The sequence below is a fragment of the Ovis canadensis genome, chromosome 4, assembly GCF_042477335.2.
Source record: "Ovis canadensis isolate MfBH-ARS-UI-01 breed Bighorn chromosome 4, ARS-UI_OviCan_v2, whole genome shotgun sequence".
Lineage (NCBI taxonomy): Eukaryota > Metazoa > Chordata > Mammalia > Artiodactyla > Bovidae > Ovis > Ovis canadensis.
In genome coordinates this window covers 10,371,170-10,380,300 of record NC_091248.1, presented here as the reverse complement: position 1 = coordinate 10,380,300, position 9,131 = coordinate 10,371,170, and positions in this window count along the sequence as shown.

Sequence of the window (9,131 nt, the reverse complement as noted above, 5' to 3'; positions counted from 1 at the left end):
ATCTCAAGAGGAGGCGCTCTCCACAGGAAAGGTGAGAGGAACTCCAGGGTCGTGACACCATTCCAGGAGTCCCCCAGATGTGTCAGTCCATTCCAGAGGAACCTGTTTTCCCTGCACTGCCTTGACGTTCAAGCCGAGGATCGACTCCCACCACGTGTGCACGTGGGACAGCCCTGTGGGAAAGCCTCGTGGGAAAGCCTCGTGGGAAAGACTCGAGGGAAAACCATAGATCCTTTGATCCACGCGGCGGACTGCGTGACACTGCTGCTACCGCTCTGGAGGAAAGCGCAAGTGCATGCCCGCATTCGAGATGAGGACTGACTCCCCTGGGGAGACTCCAGAAGTACCCCAAGATCCATGTCAGCACTGGAGAGGAATCCTCAGGTTCCGGCCCCGACTCCACACAAGGTCTTAGGCCCCGGCATCGACAGGAGAGGAATCCCGAGACGCCCCCGAGGAACTCGCATGGGGACTGGCCTTTCCTGAGGCCACCAGAGCGGTTCCCTGAGGTCCCCGTCGTAAGTCGCGAGCACCTGCCGCAACTCGAAAAAATCCAGGAGGTTTTGCCCTCCAGGCGAGATGAGGCCCATTTCCGCTGAGGCTTCTCGAGGCCAATCACATCTAAACACTGGAACTTCCAAAGGGTCCTTCACACCATTGCTGCAACTCAAGAAGTTCCCGGACATACCCGTCTCCACTCGAGAGGAAGCACGTGGTGTCCCGCACACATCCAGGGGAGCCCCGTTTCGCCTCCTAGCTCGAGATGAGGGATCCTTTCCCTGTTTCGTAGGGAAAGAATTCCCGGCATTCCCGTCGCATCTCAAGAGGAGGCGCTCTCCACAGGAAAGGCGAGAGGATCTCCAGGGTCGTGCCACCATTCCAAGAGTCCCCCAGATGTGTCAGTCCATTCCAGAGGAACCTGTTTTCCCTGCACTGCCTTGACGTTCAAGCCGCGGATCGACTCCCAACACGTGTGCACGTGGGACAGCCCTGTGGGAAAGCCTCGTGGGAAAGCCTCGTGGGAAAGACTCGAGGGAAAATCATACATCCTTTGATCCACGCGGCGCACTGCGTGACACTGCTGCTACCGCTCTGGAGGAAAGCGCAAGTGCATGCCCGCATTCGAGACGAGGACTGACTGCCCTGGGGAGACTCCAGAAGTACCCCAAGATCCATGTCAGCACTGGAGAGGAATCCTCAGGTTCCGGCCCCGACTCCACACAAGGTCTTAGGCCCCGGCATCGACGGGAGAGGACTCCCGAGACGCCCCCGAGGAACTCGCATGGGGACTGGCCTTTCCTGAGGCCACCAGAGCGGGTCCCTGAGGTCCCCGTCGTAAGTCGAGAGCACCTGCCGCAACTCGAGAAATTCCAGGAGGTTTTGCCCTCCAGGCGAGATGAGGCCCATTTCCGCTGAGGCTTCTCGAGGCCAATCACATCTAACCACTGGAACTTCCAAAGGGTCCTTCACACCATTGCTGCAACTCAAGAAGTTCCCCGACATACCCGTCTCCACTCGAGAGGAAGCACGTGGGGTCCCGCACACATCCAGGGGAGCCCCGTTTCCGCCTCCTAGCTCGAGATGAGGGATCCTTTCCCTGTTTCGTAGGGAAAGAATTCCCGGCGTTCCCGTCGCATCTCAAGAGGAGGCGCTCTCCACAGGAAAGGCGAGAGGAACTCCAGGGTCGTGCCACCATTCCAAGAGTGCCCCAGATGTGTCAGTCCATTCCAGAGGAACCTGTTTTCCCAGCACTGCCTTGACGTTCAAGCCGAGGATCGACTCCCACCACGTGTGCACGTGGGACAGCCCTGTGGGAAAGCCTCGTGGAAAAGCCTCGTGGGAAAGACTCGAGGGAAAACCATAGATCCTTTGATCCACGCGGCGGACTGCGTGACACTGCTGCTACCGCTCTGGAGGAAAGCGCAAGTGCATGCCCGCATTCGAGACGAGGACTGACTCCCCTGGGGAGACTCCAGAAGTACCCCAAGATCCATGTCAGCACTGGAGAGGAATCCTCAGGTTCCGGCCCCGACTCCACACAAGGTCTTAGGCCCCGGCATCGACGGGAGAGGAATCCCGAGAGGCCCCCGAGGAACTCGCATGGGGACTGGCCTTTCCTGAGGCCACCAGAGCGGGTCCCTGAGGTCCCCGTCGTAAGTCGAGAGCACCTGCCGCAACTCGAGAAAATCCAGGAGGTTTTGCCCTCCAGGCGAGATGAGGCCCATTTCCGCTGAGGCTTCTCGAGGCCAATCACATCTAACCACTGGAACTTTCAAAGGGTCCTTCACACCCTTGCTGCAACTCAAGAAGTTCCCCGACATACCCGTCTGCACTCGAGAGGAAGCACGTGGTGTCCCGCACATATCCAGGGGAGCCCCGTTTCCGCCTCCTAGCTCGAGATGAGGGATCCTTTCCCTGTTTCGTAGGGAAAGAATTCCCGGCGTACCCGTCGCATCTCAAGAGGAGGCGCTCTCCACAGGAAAGGCGAGAGGTACTCCAGGGTCGTGCCACCATTCCAAGAGTCCCCCAGATATGTCAGCCCATTCCAGAGGAACCTGCTTTCCCTGCACTGCCTTGACGTTCAAGCCGAGGATCGACTGCCACCACGTGTGCACGTGGGACAGCCCTGTGGGAAAGCCTCGTGGGAAAGCCTCGTGGGAAAGACTCGAGGGAAAACCATAGATCCTTTGATCCACGCGGCGGACTGCGTGACACTGCTGCTACCGCTCTGGAGGAAAGCGCAAGTGCATGCCCGCATTCGAGACGAGGACTGACTCCCCTGGGGAGACTCCAGAAGTACCCCAAGATCCATGTCAGCACTGGAGAGGAATCCTCAGGTTCCGGCCCCGACTCCACACAAGGTCTTAGGCCCCGGCATCGATGGGAGAGGAATCCCGAGAGGCCCCCGAGGAACTCGCATGGGGACTGGCCTTTCCTGAGGCCACCAGCGCGGTTCCCTGAGGTCCCCGTCGTAAGTCGAGAGCACCTGCCGCAACTCGAGAAAATCCAGGAGGTTTTGCCCTCCAGGCGAGATGAGGCCCATTTCCGCTGAGGCTTCTCGAGGCCAATCACATCTAACCACTGGAACTTCCAAAGGGTCCTTCACACCATTGCTGCAACTCAAGAAGTTCCCCGACATACCCGTCTCCACTCGAGAGGAAGCACGTGGGGTCCCGCACACATCCAGGGGAGCCCCGTTTCCGCCTCCTAGCTCGAGATGAGGGATCCTTTCCCTGTTTCGTAGGGAAAGAATTCCCGGCGTTCCCGTCGCATCTCAAGAGGAGGCGCTCTCCACAGGAAAGGCGAGAGGAACTCCAGGGTCGTGACACCATTCCAAGAGTCCCCCAGATGTGTCAGTCCATTCCAGAGGAACCTGTTTTCCCTGCACTGCCTTGACGTTCAAGCCGAGGATCGACTCCCACCACGTGTGCACGTGGGACAGCCCTGTGGGAAAGCCTCGTGGGAAAGCCTCGTGGGAAAGACTCGAGGGAAAACCATAGATCCTTTGATCCACGCGGCGGACTGCGTGACACTGCTGCTACCACTCTGGAGGAAAGCGCAAGTGCATGCCCGCATTCGAGACGAAGACTGACTCCCCTGGGGAGACTCCAGAAGTACCCCAAGATCCATGTCAGCACTGGAGAGGAATCCTCAGGTTCCGGCCCTGACTCCACACAAGGTCTTAGGCCCCGGCATCGACGGGAGAGGAATGCCGAGAGGCCTCCGAGGAACTCGCATGGGGACTGGCCTTTCCTGAGGCCACCAGAGCGGGTCTCTGAGGTCCCCGTCGTAAGTCGAGAGCAACTGCCGCAACTCGAGAAAATCCAGGAGGTTTTGCCCTCCAGGCGAGATGAGGCCCATTTCCGCTGAGGCTTCTCGAGGCCAATCACATCTAACCACTGGAACTTCCAAAGGGTCCTTCACACCCTTGCTGGAACTCAAGAAGTTCCCCGACATACCCGTCTCCACTCGAGAGGAAGCACGTGGTGTCCCGCACACATCCAGGGGAGCCCCGTTTCGCCTCCTAGCTCGAGATGAGGGATCCTTTCCCTGTTTCGTAGGGAAAGAATTCCCGGCATTCCCGTCGCATCTCAAGAGGAGGCGCTCTCCACAGGAAAGGCGAGAGGATCTCCAGGGTCGTGCCACCATACCAAGAGTCCCCCAGATGTGTCAGTCCATTCCAGAGGAACCTGTTTTCCCTGCACTGCCTTGACGTTCAAGCCGCGGATCGACTCCCAACACGTGTGCACGTGGGACAGCCCTGTGGGAAAGCCTCGTGGGAAAGCCTCGTGGGAAAGACTCGAGGGAAAATCATACATCCTTTGATCCACGCGGCGCACTGCGTGACACTGCTGCTACCGCTCTGGAGGAAAGCGCAAGTGCATGCCCGCATTCGAGACGAGGACTGACTGCCCTGGGGAGACTCCAGAAGTACCCCAAGATCCATGTCAGCACTGGAGAGGAATCCTCAGGTTCCGGCCCCGACTCCACACAAGGGCTTAGGCCCCGGCATCGACGGGAGAGGAATCCCGAGACGCCCCGAAGGAACTCGCATGGGGACTGGCCTTTCCTGAGGCCACCAGAGCGGGTCCCTGAGGTCCCCGTCGTAAGTCGAGAGCACCTGCCGCAACTCGAGAAAATCCAGGAGGTTTTGCCCTCCAGGCGAGATGAGGCCCATTTCCGCTGAGGCTTCTCGAGGCCAATCACATCTAACCACTGGAACTTCCAAAGGGTCCTTCACACCATTGCTGCAACTCAAGAAGTTCCCCGACATACCCGTCTCCACTCGAGAGGAAGCACGTGGGGTCCCGCACACATCCAGGGGAGCCCCGTTTCCGCCTCCTAGCTCGAGATGAGGGATCCTTTCCCTGTTTCGTAGGGAAAGAATTCCCGGCGTTCCCGTCGCATCTCAAGAGGAGGCGCTCTCCACAGGAAAGGCGAGAGGAACTCCAGGGTCGTGCCACCATTCCAAGAGTGCCCCAGATGTGTCAGTCCATTCCAGAGGAACCTGTTTTCCCAGCACTGCCTTGACGTTCAAGCCGAGGATCGACTCCCACCACGTGTGCACGTGGGACAGCCCTGTGGGAAAGCCTCGTGGAAAAGCCTCGTGGGAAAGACTCGAGGGAAAACCATAGATCCTTTGATCCACGCGGCGGACTGCGTGACACTGCTGCTACCGCTCTGGAGGAAAGCGCAAGTGCATGCCCGCATTCGAGACGAGGACTGACTCCCCTGGGGAGACTCCAGAAGTACCCCAAGATCCATGTCAGCACTGGAGAGGAATCCTCAGGTTCCGGCCCCGACTCCACACAAGGTCTTAGGCCCCGGCATCGACGGGAGAGGAATCCCGAGACGCCCCCGAGGAACTCGCATGGGGACTGGCCTTTCCTGAGGCCACCAGAGCGGGTCCCTGTGGTCCCCGTAGTAAGTCGAGAGCACCTGCCGCAACTCGAGAAAATCCAGGAGGTTTTGCCCTCCAGGCGAGATGAGGCCCATTTCCGCTGAGGCTTCTCGAGGCCAATCACATCTAACCACTGGAACTTTCAAAGGGTCCTTCACACCCTTGCTGCAACTCAAGAAGTTCCCCGACATACCCGTCTGCACTCGAGAGGAAGCACGTGGTGTCCCGCACATATCCAGGGGAGCCCCGTTTCCGCCTCCTAGCTCGAGATGAGGGATCCTTTCCCTGTTTCGTAGGGAAAGAATTCCCGGCGTACCCGTCGCATCTCAAGAGGAGGCGCTCTCCACAGGAAAGGCGAGAGGTACTCCAGGGTCGTGCCACCATTCCAAGAGTCCCCCAGATATGTCAGCCCATTCCAGAGGAACCTGCTATCCCTGCACTGCCTTGACGTTCAAGCCGAGGATCGACTGCCACCACGTGTGCACGTGGGACAGCCCTGTGGGAAAGCCTCGTGGGAAAGCCTCGTGGGAAAGACTCGAGGGAAAACCATAGATCCTTTGATCCACGCGGCGGACTGCGTGACACTGCTGCTACCGCTCTGGAGGAAAGCGCAAGTGCATGCCCGCATTCGAGACGAGGACTGACTCCCCTGGGGAGACTCCAGAAGTACCCCAAGATCCATGTCAGCACTGGAGAGGAATCCTCAGGTTCCGGCCCCGACTCCACACAAGGTCTTAGGCCCCGGCATCGATGGGAGAGGAATCCCGAGAGGCCCCCGAGGAACTCGCATGGGGACTGGCCTTTCCTGAGGCCACCAGCGCGGTTCCCTGAGGTCCCCGTCGTAAGTCGAGAGCACCTGCCGCAACTCGAGAAAATCCAGGAGGTTTTGCCCTCCAGGCGAGATGAGGCCCATTTCCGCTGAGGCTTCTCGAGGCCAATCACATCTAACCACTGGAACTTCCAAAGGGTCCTTCACACCATTGCTGCAACTCAAGAAGTTCCCCGACATACCCGTCTCCACTCGAGAGGAAGCACGTGGGGTCCCGCACACATCCAGGGGAGCCCCGTTTCCGCCTCCTAGCTCGAGATGAGGGATCCTTTCCCTGTTTCGTAGGGAAAGAATTCCCGGCGTTCCCGTCGCATCTCAAGAGGAGGCGCTCTCCACAGGAAAGGCGAGAGGAACTCCAGGGTCGTGACACCATTCCAAGAGTCCCCCAGATGTGTCAGTCCATTCCAGAGGAACCTGTTTTCCCTGCACTGCCTTGACGTTCAAGCCGAGGATCGACTCCCACCACGTGTGCACGTGGGACAGCCCTGTGGGAAAGCCTCGTGGGAAAGCCTCGTGGGAAAGACTCGAGGGAAAACCATAGATCCTTTGATCCACGCGGCGGACTGCGTGACACTGCTGCTACCGCTCTGGAGGAAAGCGCAAGTGCATGCCCGCATTCGAGACGAAGACTGACTCCCCTGGGGAGACTCCAGAAGTACCCCAAGATCCATGTCAGCACTGGAGAGGAATCCTCAGGTTCCGGCCCTGACTCCACACAAGGTCTTAGGCCCCGGCATCGACGGGAGAGGAATGCCGAGAGGCCTCCGAGGAACTCGCATGGGGACTGGCCTTTCCTGAGGCCACCAGAGCGGGTCTCTGAGGTCCCCGTCGTAAGTCGAGAGCAACTGCCGAAACTCGAGAAAATCCAGGAGGTTTTGCCCTCCAGGCGAGATGAGGCCCATTTCCGCTGAGGCTTCTCGAGGCCAATCACATCTAACCACTGGAACTTCCAAAGGGTCCTTCACACCCTTGCTGGAACTCAAGAAGTTCCCCGACATACCCGTCTCCACACGAGAGGAAGCACGTGGTGTCCCGCACACATCCAGGGGAGCCCCGTTTCGCCTTCTAGCTCGAGATGAGGGATCTTTTCCCTGTTTCGTAGGGAAAGAATTCCCGGCATTCCCGTCGCATCTCAAGAGGAGGCGCTCTCCACAGGAAAGGCGAGAGGATCTCCAGGGTCGTGCCACCATTCCAAGAGTCCCCCAGATGTGTCAGTCCATTCCAGAGGAACCTGTTTTCCCTTCACTGCCTTGACGTTCAAGCCGCGGATCGACTCCCAACACGTGTGCACGTGGGACAGCCCTGTGGGAAAGCCTCGTGGGAAAGCCTCGTGGGAAAGACTCGAGGGAAAATCATACATCCTTTGATCCACGCGGCGCACTGCGTGACACTGCTGCTACCGCTCTGGAGGAAAGCGCAAGTGCATGCCCGCATTCGAGACGAGGACTGACTGCCCTGGGGAGACTCCAGAAGTACCCCAAGATCCATGTCAGCACTGGAGAGGAATCCTCAGGTTCCGGCCCCGACTCCACACAAGGGCTTAGGCCCCGGCATCGAAGGGAGAGGAATCCCGAGACGCCCCCAAGGAACTCGCATGGGGACTGGCCTTTCCTGAGGCCACCAGAGCGGGTCCCTGAGGTCCCCGTCGTAAGTCGAGAGCACCTGCCGCAACTCGAGAAAATCCAGGAGGTTTTGCCCTCCAGGCGAGATGAGGCCCATTTCCGCTGAGGCTTCTCGAGGCCAATCACATCTAACCACTGGAACTTCCAAAGGGTCCTTCACACCATTGCTGCAACTCAAGAAGTTCCCCGACATACCCGTCTCCACTCGAGAGGAAGCACGTGGGGTCCCGCACACATCCAGGGGAGCCCCGTTTCCGCCTCCTAGCTCGAGATGAGGGATCCTTTCCCTGTTTCGTAGGGAAAGAATTCCCGGCGTTCCCGTCGCATCTCAAGAGGAGGCGCTCTCCACAGGAAAGTCGAGAGGAACTCCAGGGTCGTGCCACCATTCCAAGAGTGCCCCAGATGTGTCAGTCCATTCCAGAGGAACCTGTTTTCCCAGCACTGCCTTGACGTTCAAGCCGAGGATCGACTCCCACCACGTGTGCACGTGGGACAGCCCTGTGGGAAAGCCTCGTGGAAAAGCCTCGTGGGAAAGACTCGAGGGAAAACCATAGATCCTTTGATCCACGCGGCGGACTGCGTGACACTGCTGCTACCGCTCTGGAGGAAAGCGCAAGTGCATGCCCGCATTCGAGACGAGGACTGACTCCCCTGGGGAGACTCCAGAAGTACCCCAAGATCCATGTCAGCACTGGAGAGGAATCCTCAGGTTCCGGCCCCGACTCCACACAAGGTCTTAGGCCCCGGCATCGACGGGAGAGGAATCCCGAGAGGCCCCCGAGGAACTCGCATGGGGACTGGCCTTTCCTGAGGCCACCAGAGCGGGTCCCTGAGGTCCCCGTCGTAAGTCGAGAGCACCTGCCGCAACTCGAGAAAATCCAGGAGGTTTTGCCCTCCAGGCGAGATGAGGCCCATTTCCGCTGAGGCTTCTCGAGGCCAATCACATCTAACCACTGGAACTTTCAAAGGGTCCTTCACACCCTTGCTGCAACTCAAGAAGTTCCCCGACATACCCGTCTGCACTCGAGAGGAAGCACGTGGTGTCCCGCACATATCCAGGGGAGCCCCGTTTCCGCCTCCTAGCTCGAGATGAGGGATCCTTTCCCTGTTTCGTAGGGAAAGAATTCCCGGCGTACCCGTCGCATCTCAAGAGGAGGCGCTCTCCACAGGAAAGGCGAGAGGTACTCCAGGGTCGTGCCACCATTCCAAGAGTCCCCCAGATATGTCAGCCCATTCCAGAGGAACCTGCTTTCCCTGCACTGCCTTGACGTTCAAGCCG